The following is an 11,920-nucleotide window of genomic DNA, read 5'->3' on the forward strand; positions in this document are numbered from 1 at the left end:
TTGTGGGCACATTAAACCCTTAACATGATTCACTGTCTCCTGTTGTGTACAAAACCTACAGGAAATTCTGCAGAACAGGCTAGAATCCACCCTGGGTAGACACAGCAGGAAAGAGAAGGCACCCACAGACCCATGTCCATCCCTAACTCACTTGCTAACTTCTTGGGGCCACAACTGAATCATCATCACCATTCATTTAATTGTGCAGTGAGTTGGTTTGTTCTTACTCTTGCAAGCTTGGAAAATCTGGGCTTATGCTTAGAGCTCTGGAAATTTCAAAGATGCTTTTCTTTGCCAGGAGCCCAAAGTGTGAAAAATTACATCTAAACCAGGCAACAATCCTGACACACACACACACACACACACACACCCTCTGTTAATCCTGCTAAAAGGGAGGCCACGCCTTATCTGATGTGACCCCCCCCATGGTCACCATCTGAAACAACATACAGGCCATAGGTGATAGGATCCATCTTGGTGATAAGCATAAATCTGATTGATTAGCCTTGCCAGTAACCTAAGAGTTTTTGAGATTTTTTACAGAGACAGAGCAAAGCAATTCTTGAAGCTACCAGGTTCTTGATTGTAGTAGTGCTGGTGGTGATGGTGGTGTGTGTGTGTGTGTGTGTGTGTGTGTGTGTGTGTGTTAAAGCAAAGTAGGAAAACTCACCACCTGCTTCCATACATGGTGAAATATTGATACACACCATTGTCATTTAGAAGTCGGTGCTCTGATTGTTCGGAAACTCCACCCCACCTCCTCGAATGCTACCAAGGGCACTCCAAGATAAGCAGCCCCCCTACCTCCCCACTCCCCATTTCTTCTGGCTTTCCTCTCTATCTGTGTCAATTCTTTCCAGAGACTAGGGTCAGACTGCTCAGCAGTCCTCTTGCCTGGTCCTTGGATCTAACTTTAGCACTGGGTGTAGAGAACACTTGGGAGCGACTCCCCAGGCACAAGCACCTGTCAGACCATCAGGTACCAGCTGAACCTCGAGCCCAACAACATCCGGATGGAAGTTAAGAGGCTGCCAAGCCAGCTGAATCCTTTCCTCATAGTCATTCTCTGCTGCTTCTTGTCCTGGCTGTCACCTTGGGCACACAGCGGGTCACTCTGCACACAAGAGCAATAATCGTCACTGCTGGTTTTACTTCCTGATGACAGCCTGTCCCACTGGCCACCCTAGTAGCAGAGGATTTTGAGCCTTTGTCAGGGTCCTTATGACTAAATTTATGGCTCTTTTCTTAGGTTGGCAGGTGCTGTAAGTGAGAGAGGAGAAAAGAGGTACGATTGGAGATGCAGTTTCTGTCTGGAAAACAAGGAAGTGGAAGAATTTATCCACAGTGTTTTTTTTCTGCTAAAAGTTCACAAAAGTTTTCAGGCACTGAGAAGAGGACCTCTCGCTGCTGTAAGCTTAGGTTTCTGGAACAGTAAGGCTAAAAGGGATCTGTAAGTTTATGGAAACATCTATTGGTAGGGCAGGAGACAGAGACAGTCAGACAGACAGACAGACAGACAGACAGAGAGACAGAGACATAGAGATTAAACAATGCCCAAGTCTACACCTCAGGTAGCAGTTAGTTGAGCTCTGAAGCTAAAGCCTGGATCTACTGCTTTTTCCAAATCCTCTCTCTCCTCTGTCTTTCTTGATATTTAGTATTCTGGCTTTGCCTAGGAGATAAAGGAAGAAGAAAAAGAAAAGAAAACAAGATATCTTACAAAACAAAAACTGCTTTTTAAAGGACATGTGTGTCGGTGTGTGAGTATGTGTGTGTGTGTGTGTGCATGTGGTGCATCACAGGGCCATATATCTTTTTGAAATAAGCTAAATAAAAAAATGTTTAATGGTCTTCCCACTGAGTACATAAAGAATGTCAGTATTCTTTGCATATTCCTTAAGAACCTTTAAAATCAGCATGGGAACAAATGGTGCCCTTCACCACAGACACTGGGCCTCTGCCCTTCCCTGTGTTTTCGAGATCATCACATTTCCCTGGGCTTCTCCCAGCTCTCCCCCAACCCTTCCCTTCTCCTGCCAAGTCGCCTCTTCCATTAGTAGTCATCCTAATAAACACTGCTAATAAACATGAGCCCTATAAACCAATCCAGGATGCTACCGTTGGCTCCTATGCTGTCTTTAGGAAAGACTGATACCTGCATTAACTTTGTCAACTGTCCCAGAGAAACTCAGCTGGGACCTCTAAAATATACTGCTGAAAACCGTAATATAATGGACATATTTAGTGTACATTCTCCTGTGAGATGGAATTTGCATTCCTAAGTGAAGTAAAAATGCTTAATTATTAATAAGCCCCCCCAGGCATTGGTGACATTTGGGATGATTTTATCATGCTGGAGATATTTAACAACACAACATATACAGTGGAATTTAATTCAACCTCTTTCATTTGAAAGAATATTCTCCCAAAGTCACTCTGACGACTATGCTATGTAGTCTCTACACATGTAGACCAAAAGGAGGGAGAGGAAGTTACTGAAAACCCCAAGGAGAAGGAAGTGGAGGCTACAGGAGACCGAGAGAGGCACCTGGAGTTGGAATGTGGTTGAGTGGGCCTCGCACCAGGTGGTTTTGTGGAGGTAAAGACAATGTGGGTGATGGAAGAAAGTCAGTGGAAAGATTTCAGGATGAGGAGCCAGGCTTTCCATTCTGCACCAATTGGCTCTGTGATTCTGAGCATATCACTCAACATCTCTGAATTTTTTCATACATTTGAGAAGCTATATGCGCTTCCCTTAGATGACTCGGAGAATTCTAGGCAATTGATATGAAACAACCTCCAATAATTAAAGCACTTCATAAACAGAATATGCTGAAAAGAACCAGGGGTTTAGCTCAGTGATTCCGCTGCCTACCCCACAAGCCCAAGGACTCAAGTTCAATCCCCAGTATCAAAAAAAAAGAATATATGCCGAAATAGGAAAGAAAGAAAGAGCATTCACTAGGCACTCCCTGTGTACCAAGCATTATTTTCAATATTTTTCCAAAAGGGAGTCAATTATTCTCTGCACAAAACCTGGGCTAGTCCTGATTGCTCCAACTTATAAAGACCAAGCTCAATGCGTTTGTCTAAGGTCACCATGCTAGTGGCAGGACCAGGATGAAAACCTAAAAGAATTAAATACATATTTGAGTAGACAATTTGCAAAGAGAAAAATGGGTCACAATCTTAATTTTTAAATAGAAATGTGCGTCAACCTGAGCATTTGGTTGGCTTACAGATGATGATATGCATTATCATAACACATGAACATTAACATGAAATTTTAATTATTTTGTTTCGGTATGTTTCCCTGCACCACTCTGGTATGAAGGAAGGAACACCTCTGAGTACAGTGTCAGAAATAAAATTTTAAATAAAGTAAATGTTTGGAAATTCCTGCTACTAGGTTTATATAATCTTGATCTTCTAGTGGGTTGGCTGATGGTACTGAACACTCATTCCTTCCTTATTTCTAGAATTTCACTCCAAGGCTGGCCTTTGATGGGATTTTTGGAACAGTTGCTTCTTTCTCTTCCATTCCTGAGCAGCACCCTGTGTTCTGCCCCAGGACAGGGAGCTCTCATTTGCATGCAAACGCTTTGCACATTGTGGAGCCTGGTGGGCAGGGTTCAGAGTGGAGATGAAGTTACTGATGGCTGTTTATAAGAGAGACAAATTGGAGCTGGTTTTGGAGCCCAAGACCAGAAGCCAGCTGATCACCTGCTCACTCGGTGACCTCACTTCACCTGTTCATGCTTCAGTTTCTCCATCTGTTGGTGGTGAGAGTGACACGTGATGCTCTGCTCTCAGAGTGTCTTGGACATCTTTGTAAAGCATCAAGGCTAGCAAGGGTTCAAAGCTTTCCTGCTTCCTGCTTCCTGCTTCCCTTATGTGATAAGACAGACCTTCATCTGATGCCTTAAAAATTACAGAACTTTTTTTAAAAAAAATAAGGAAATTAACTTACACCTGAAAAAGTCATTGTATTTCTTTTTTCACTGGTTGCTGGTATTTCATGAAACCTCCTTCAATCAGAGGGACCTAATGATTCATTTTAATGTAAACAAACATGAAGACGCATGGGTGGATGTTATTGGTAACAGAAGTAGTTTGTTTTTCTATTTTAAAATGCATTTTTATACTACTTTTAACATTTTTTATGTGCTTCCTCTCTAGTTCATAACACACATACACATAATAGAATTGTAGAGATGCAAGCATCACCTTTCTTTTATAGATGAGGAAACACTAAACCAAGAGAAGTCAGGGAACTGCCAGATCCATGCAGATAATTAGGGACAGAATTAGGCAAAGAATCTGAGATTCTGGCTCTCAAATTGGGGGCTTATCTTTGTCAGTCTTGTTTTTGTATAACTCTGAAGACTGGTTTTACCTCTCTTTTTGTTCCCAAAAATCATTTTTCCCCACTTGCTGACCTAACGGGATACATGTGCCTCCTCCACACTCTTTCTTAAGGAACAGAGCCCTGCAAAGCAACTTTCACCTCCAGCGCTCTCAGGCAAGGCTTGCAGTGGGAGCTCAGACACTATTGTTTGCTTGTTAAGTCTGTTCCTCACGAAAGCCTGGAGAGCATCCTGTCAAAAATCCCAGCACTGAGTCACCGGACCTCCAGACCCAGCTGAGTGCTGGAAACAGTCACACTGCACAAGAATATCGGGGCTGGAGGGAACTGTCCTGGACTTGCACTGGTTCTGTATGTGCTCCTAAAGGGTGACCAGGCTCAAGGTTCAGAAGGAAAAGCACTTAAACTGGTCCCTCTCTCTCCCCCTCCTTTCTTTCTTTTCCTGAGGGGAATTAAATTGCCATGATGATCAGAGGCTGATGAAGAAACCCAGAAAGCTGCAGCGGACTCCACACTCTCCCTATGACTTTCATTTCCTGCACCCTCTCCCATTTCCCAAGCCCGGTTCCTGTGATATTTCCTTCCCTGCAAGTGCCTCCTGCCCAGTACCGCGCAGCAGGCAAATTTGCTTGAGATTTTTCAACACTGAAACCAAAAGGGCGACACGGGGGAAACACAGCACCACAGAGGGCTGCTGCTGGCCGTGGCGTGGCTGCCTAGGCTGAGAAAATAGCGATGCTCTCTCAGAGGCACTGCGCTCTCTGCCCATGTGAGCTGGGGCCGCCAGGACAGGCATCCTGGGAAACTGTCCTGAAAATGAGCAGCTCGTTTTCCACAGGAATCTCCCAGCTGCTTCCCACCTTGAAGGCCGCTGCTGAGCACGACAGAGCCGCCCTCCCAGCCTGGCCCTCTGGCTGCCGAAGGACTGCTGGGAGCCTGCGGCGGAAGACACAGTGGGAACACCTGCTTTCTCTCTTGCATGCCCCTCTCCAGTCTGGGGACGCTGTGGTGAGCGACTCCAGTTGGGCACCCTTCCCAGCGTGTCGGTCTCCCTCCTCTGCCTGAATTGCACCACGCACCTTCACCCACGCTAAAACCCTGCCTGGAAACAGAACACTGTGGCCGGCCCTTCCCCCAGGAGCCAGAAGGGCCAGATCTGGCCTGGAGCCAGGCTGGAAGAAACAGCATAGGGCAGAGAGAGGCGGTGGGTGGGGCTGGAAGCCTTGTGCCGAACATTCAAAGCCTAATTTTGGATCAGAGTCATCCTTGTAGCCAAGCCTGAAAGATCACTGAGGCCTCAAAATGAACCACAGCTCGGAGGCGGGGCACGGGCCAGTCCTTAGCTCTCCTGCCCACACACTGTCCTCCTCAGGGAGGTTAAGCAAGGCTTGTTTGGATTTTCACTGGTATTTTTTTTTAAACAACATCAATTGTCTTTTAGCCTCCTTGCTGGGGGCAGTACACATTTCCCATCCCTGTCTCTGTACACGTTCACAAAATGGTTCAGCTGAGGTGCGATCAGAAGCCAGAGCCCCTTGTGCGACTGCCTAGGACACAGCATCCTGCCTGTGGTGGTGCTCACGCAGACAAAGGTCAGCTGGGCAACGGAAGCTGCAGGTGACAGAGCAGGCATCTTCCCACGGACAATTGAACATGCAGGAGCCCCTGCAAGAGAGAAGGCCAGAGAGGCCCTGACCCGGCCAGAGAGGGAAGGGCCGCCCTTCTTCTTACAAGGGTGTGGCCACTTCTTGGGAGAATTTGCTGCTGCCAAGAGCGGGCTGCCCCGGAAGTTGCTGGCTGTGGAGTGCATGCTGGGCCTGGCAGCACATTGGCTGCTGGGCTTCAGGGAACAACGGAGGTAGAAGCTGGTGGCAGCAGGGGAAGGGGAGGAGCAGCACGAGGGCGAAGACGGCCGAAAAGGAAGGCTGAGAGCTGCTCCACTCCCGCTCCCGGGGCTGAACCTGCAAGGCCCCACACACATTCAAGATCCCTCCTGGTTTCCGACCTGACCCAGTCCGAAGTCCGAGCCTTCCTGGGAACAGCCCCAGGACTCCTCTTGTTAAGCAGTACCTGCTACACTCGGTGTTTAGACAAGTGTGCCTGGTTGACGGACTGAATAGTGCTCCTTAGGCTGTTTAATCGAAACTGACCGCATCTTTGGTAGAGCCGGCCACAGGGAAAAACAGAAGAAGTCACGAGGAAAAAGGCAGCTCTCTTGGCCAGAAAGGCCGGTGGCGGCAGCGGCAGCAGCGAGTAATAGTTAAACATCTCAGTTCCTTGCTAAATGCTGGGCCCAGGTGCTCCATGAGGAGGGAAAGGAGAAAAGACAACTTTACAGAAGTGAAATGTGGGTTAATTAGCAAGTTTCCTTTTTCCTGGGTGGAGAAAAACTTATTCATCTCTGGCTCTTTATTCTTTCCAAGATTTCTTATTCAAAGTCTCCTAATTAGAACTTGGCAGGAAATGAACTTGGAGGAGGAGGGTGGGACCCCGAGGGTGGGGGAGGGGCTTCCCTATGGCCTGAGTTTGAGACCCCACCCTTCCCATCAGCAGGAACCTTCTTGGCACAACTCTGGACAGTACCTCCGCTTAGTCTTTCCTTCATTCCCACTTTCTCTCAGGAGGGCGCTTCTGACTTGCACACAGTTAGAATCCCCAAAGAAGTCGGCAGAATCTCCTGGGTTTTTTGCCAACCCAGGGAACAATTTGAAGGCCCAACATCAGACAAGTGGACAGGCCTGACATTCCTGTGGCCTCTTGGTGACCCCTCTCTTCTTCTACAACTCCTGATTTACGTCGCTTTAAAAGGGGGGGGGGTGTCCTACCTGTTATTGGACACAAATGTTGATGGTTTTTCACCAAAGCCAATGACTGTTTTGGCTTCATTATTCAAAGTACAGGATGACATCAGAAAATTGGATTTGAGGTAGAAGATTTCAAAGGAAGAGAAAAACCGTGGCTTATTTATAGTTAAAAATAGGAAAGAGTTAAAGCAACAGATAGTTCAGAACCACTGAAACCCTATCAAGACTTCGTTATAGATTCTAGGGAACCTGATGTGACTGGCCCTGTGTGTGAACTACTGAAGTACCAAGGTGAGCATGGTCTCCTAAAGGAGGTGGAGCAGTGGTCCATCCCCCCATTTCCTGTGAGCAGCCGTGACATCAGGAAAGTGGGCATTTCTTCAGGAAAGGAAACTGGGGCTCTGTTTCAACAACTGGATGAACAGTGGGAAAAAAGTGGATTTCAAATGGAGAAAGAAGAACTTCTAAGTTACACAAAGAAGCCCTAAAACAGATCAACGATCTGGCTATTAAAAAGTGGAAACTTTTGGTGAGACTGTCTACACTCCCCCACCATCCCTTTTAATGAGATTAAAGAAACTATAGCAGAATTGAAGCCATCGTGGAGGGTCTCTTTAGAAGAACTAAGTCTTACTTTGTAAAATCTCCTTTTAATCTGGTTTATATCACTAAATCTTATACTTGTTTTGGAATACTTGCAACTGAGAAAAGTATAATTGGCTTCCATCTATCTGTATGGAGTTTCTAAATGAAAATTTGGCTTTTGCACAAGGCAGTACTAAGATTGATGTTTAAAAAGTGGTAACTGTCTTTAAAAAAATATGTAATGTTTGTACTGATTCCCTATGTTGTTTCAGTTCTTATATGAATGCCAAAAATAACTTGTGTCCAAAAAAATAGTCAACAGATTTTCATAAAACCATGTAGAAAATATGAATAACAAGCATATCCTGCGTGGCTGACATTCATACTTTTCTGTCGTTAGATTCTTTACATGCAAAGCCTGGTAAACTTATGGGATTAACCTGAGGATTACTCTTGAGACTATTATTTTGATAAAGTATTTCCTCTGGTTTTGGGAAGTAAAAAAAGAAAGAAGAAATAAGAACAACTCTACGTGTACACTGTATTAAAACAATAGATTAAAATTGATAATTTCCAGGATAGTTGACACACTCCCCAGAGCAGAGCAGATTCAAGCTTTCCCTATGCGATGCCGAGAGTAGTCAGTGCCCCTCTTCCTGCTCTATGAAGACAGAAAATAAGACGAGGCCTTGGAGCTAAGGACAAAGGCTTTGGCCATTTCCTGCTCTGCTCTAAGGACTGATGACAACTAGCTTCAGTCAATTCAAGTCCTTTCAGGGTGCAGAGGAAGTACCTCCTTGACTTACAGAAAGAGCCCGAACTCCTCCAGTTCGGCCCTGAAGATAGAATTGTGAACTCGAGTTGGAAGTAGGTTTTCTTTGTGCACGATGTGAAGTATATCACAAGCAAATACCGTGTGGCTTGTAGCTTGAGAGGAAATGGACACAGCCTTCCCAGGCATGAGGAGAGCGTCCTTTCTCACCCACTGACCTTCCTTGGGAGGAAGTCTCTATGGACCTTTGTACCTGACGGCATTCATTTCAGTTGGAACCTTGTCTCTCCCATCCAAAGAGACTTAGGTTAAAACAATGTAATAGCTTTTCCCCAACAAGCAACATAGACCACGACCACAACCCAGCTTAGCATTTTCATATTTTCATGCAAGTATCTCTGTGGTTTCATGTTAGATTTGGTATAAAAGCCCTGTCCTGTCCGCTTAGCATCCTCTGAGAGAAATAGTAGGCTTTAAACATTCACTGGTGCCTGCTGTGCTGTGTGTAATCACAAAAATGGGAATGAAAGTCTTGTCTTATAGGTCAGTTGGAAGATGAACTAAGAAAATCTGAGCAAAAGCTGTCTGCCTTGGTGTAAGTGATACTCGGAGCTAAACAGAAAATCCCTGTGCTTGAATTCGTAAATTCTCTGAGCAGCTGTGTCTTGTCCCCCAGTGGAGCTCCATTGCCAAGCTCGGTGCCTGAATGTGATCCACAGATACTGGCTGAGGGTTCTGTTCAGGTCCCTTTCTTTCTCCAGGTCCTAAAAAGAACACGTCCGTGGTGCATTAGAGAATGACACTGGATTTCTACAGTGTCTTTTCTCCTCAGAGCCCATATTATGTTTTGTCAAATTATCACACTGCCCCTTTTCACATTCCAGTGAGAAGCAGAAAAGCCCAATATGTAATTTTCCTTATTTTTCCGGAGGTGACGCTGCACTCTTAAAGTACATTTGGCACACACGGAACATCACCTAGAGTGACAACTGCTATCACCTCATCATAACGGATGTGTCTCTGACAACCTTGAGGGAAAGACATTAGGAGGCCCAGGTAGGGTCCGCAGGGAACTGTTAGTGATGAGCCTGCTTACTCTTTTTGGGCTGGTATACTAGTGCCCTCTAGCGGCCAAATTGATTCAAAGTAACTTTCTATTTCACACAAGTTCATTGTTTTATCCTTCACTTAGTAATAATTTATGTTTGTGGAATAAATGTAAATAAGCCTAGTGATTTGTATTTGTCCATACACTTTTGATAATGTTTTTATTTTATGGAAAAATAAAACAAAAATTCATAGCAAAATAATAAGAACAGCAAGAGTTAATACACTGTATCGTTATCTTCAAAGTAGTTACTCAGAGTACACGACATAGACAAAAAAGATTCTGACAAAGAAAAGACAGACAGACAATAGCAGGTATTTGTCCATATACTAATACTGTGACTTTGGCTTTTTACAGAAGCCTGGGGCTTTTGAGCTGCAAGCTCTCAAAGGGGTCTTAGGTATGGAAAATGAGACCTAGAGGAGAGAAGTGTCTCACTGAAAGCCTCACCACCGGGATGAGTCTGAAAGTCCGCTAAGTCCAATGCGCTTCCCACTCTGCACACTGCCTGCCATCTAGTATGGACCCAAGTGGCTGAGGAGAAACTGGATCGTATTTACCGCTCTGCTCTGGGGAAGTCGTGGTGCCATCGTATCCCTGTGGCACCATTGTATGCGCGTGTGGAACTGAGACTCTGTCTCTCAAATGCACAAGTCCTCAGAGAGGCAGAGCAGAATTTTGAAGAACTGAACTTGAGGAGCATTGTTGGAATCTGCATCCACATCCTGACGCCTCATCTCTGGAGTCTGAGTCCAGTGTTACACTTGATGACACTGGGCAGAGGTCTCCTGCGAAAGAGTAAATGCAGTGTGCCCAGGGAACTGACTGTGGTGATATAGAAAATGGCTGCAAATCCTTTGACATCCTCTCACAGATATCCCTTCCTATGTTCCTTCCCCTTGAATCTGAACGGGCTTGGGACTGCATCCATCCATCTCTGTGACACTATGAGACTTCTAATGAGCTGAGGCTCAGTGTGAAGTCTCTGGGCCAATCTCTAGCCCTGCAAAAGGTGGGGGGGGTGTGAATCTGAGATATATTTTTGTGATTATTTTGCAAGGGAGGAAACTGAAGTTCGGTGATTCAATGCTGTTAAATAACCTGCTTAAAGCCTAATAGATTCAAACCTCAGCATTGCCTACTTCAAAGCTCAAGGCCTCGGTCTCACCCTGCCCTGTGCTGACTCTTCCAGTGAGTAGGCCGTGTCTACTACCTGGCATGTGACAGTAGGTGCTCAATAAACATTTTCTGAAAACAGAACTAAACTGACCCAAAAGTGGAGATAGGACTGAAGCTCAAAAAGAAGAAACAATTTTAAAAAGCTGACCCTAGGAGTTGATTTTCAGCTGGTGCTGGGCTGCCTAACTATCCCTCTCCTCAACACTCACAGACATTTAGTTAGGATTTTTGGCAAAAAAAGCATTAAGTATCTGTCGTGTCTAAACAGTACAGTGAGTACAGACTTTTTTAAACCCAAGCTGTCTTCTAGAAGCTTGTAGTCTATTAGGTAGAATACACATACACACACACACACACACACACACACACACACACACACCCCTCAGTTTATGAACTTAATATGTTCTATGATTTTGGAAAAGATGGCCATATTCATGTTCATGCAGGAAGTGTAGCCATGGTCATGTTCCTCACCTGATGCAGTTTCCAAACAAAAACAAAATTTTGCCAAATACTTCTGTTTGCCAATAAAGTTGTTTGCAAACAAAAGTATTCATGAACTGAGGTACAAATGTATACATTTCCTCTTCTGTGTCTCTACAAGGTATGATAAGAATGTTTGGTGAATGCTGCTGTCAAGTTCATATAAATATCATAGTGCATCCTAGTCTACCTCATTTACCAGATCTGGCACTGTGTGACTTCTGGATCTTTCCCAAAGTCAAAATGACCATGAAAGGAAAAAGTTTTGAATTGATTCAGGACATTGAGGCAGCCATGACAACACAATTAAAGACACTCATGAAAGAGGACTTCCAGAACTGCATCTGAGAGTGACAAAAATGACGGTATAAGCGTGTTTGAAGCAAGAGGGAGTCTTTTGAGGGTGATTAATAGCAATGAGTCTTTTACCATAATCATTTTTGAAATGTAAACATTTGCCATATTTTTCAATCACATCTCATTAATACACACACACACACACACACACACACACACACACGAACTGTATACTGTGAAACAATCCTGAAAGAGGTAATTTCAGGGTTCTCAGGAAGAGAAGAGGAAACCTAACACAGCTAAGAGGATCAAAAGAAGCTTCCTTG

This window comes from Heterocephalus glaber, unplaced genomic scaffold (assembly GCF_053883595.1).
Source record: "Heterocephalus glaber isolate CG9 unplaced genomic scaffold, H.glaber_assembly_v1.0 deba00001586, whole genome shotgun sequence".
NCBI classification, from domain to species: Eukaryota; Metazoa; Chordata; class Mammalia; order Rodentia; family Bathyergidae; genus Heterocephalus; species Heterocephalus glaber.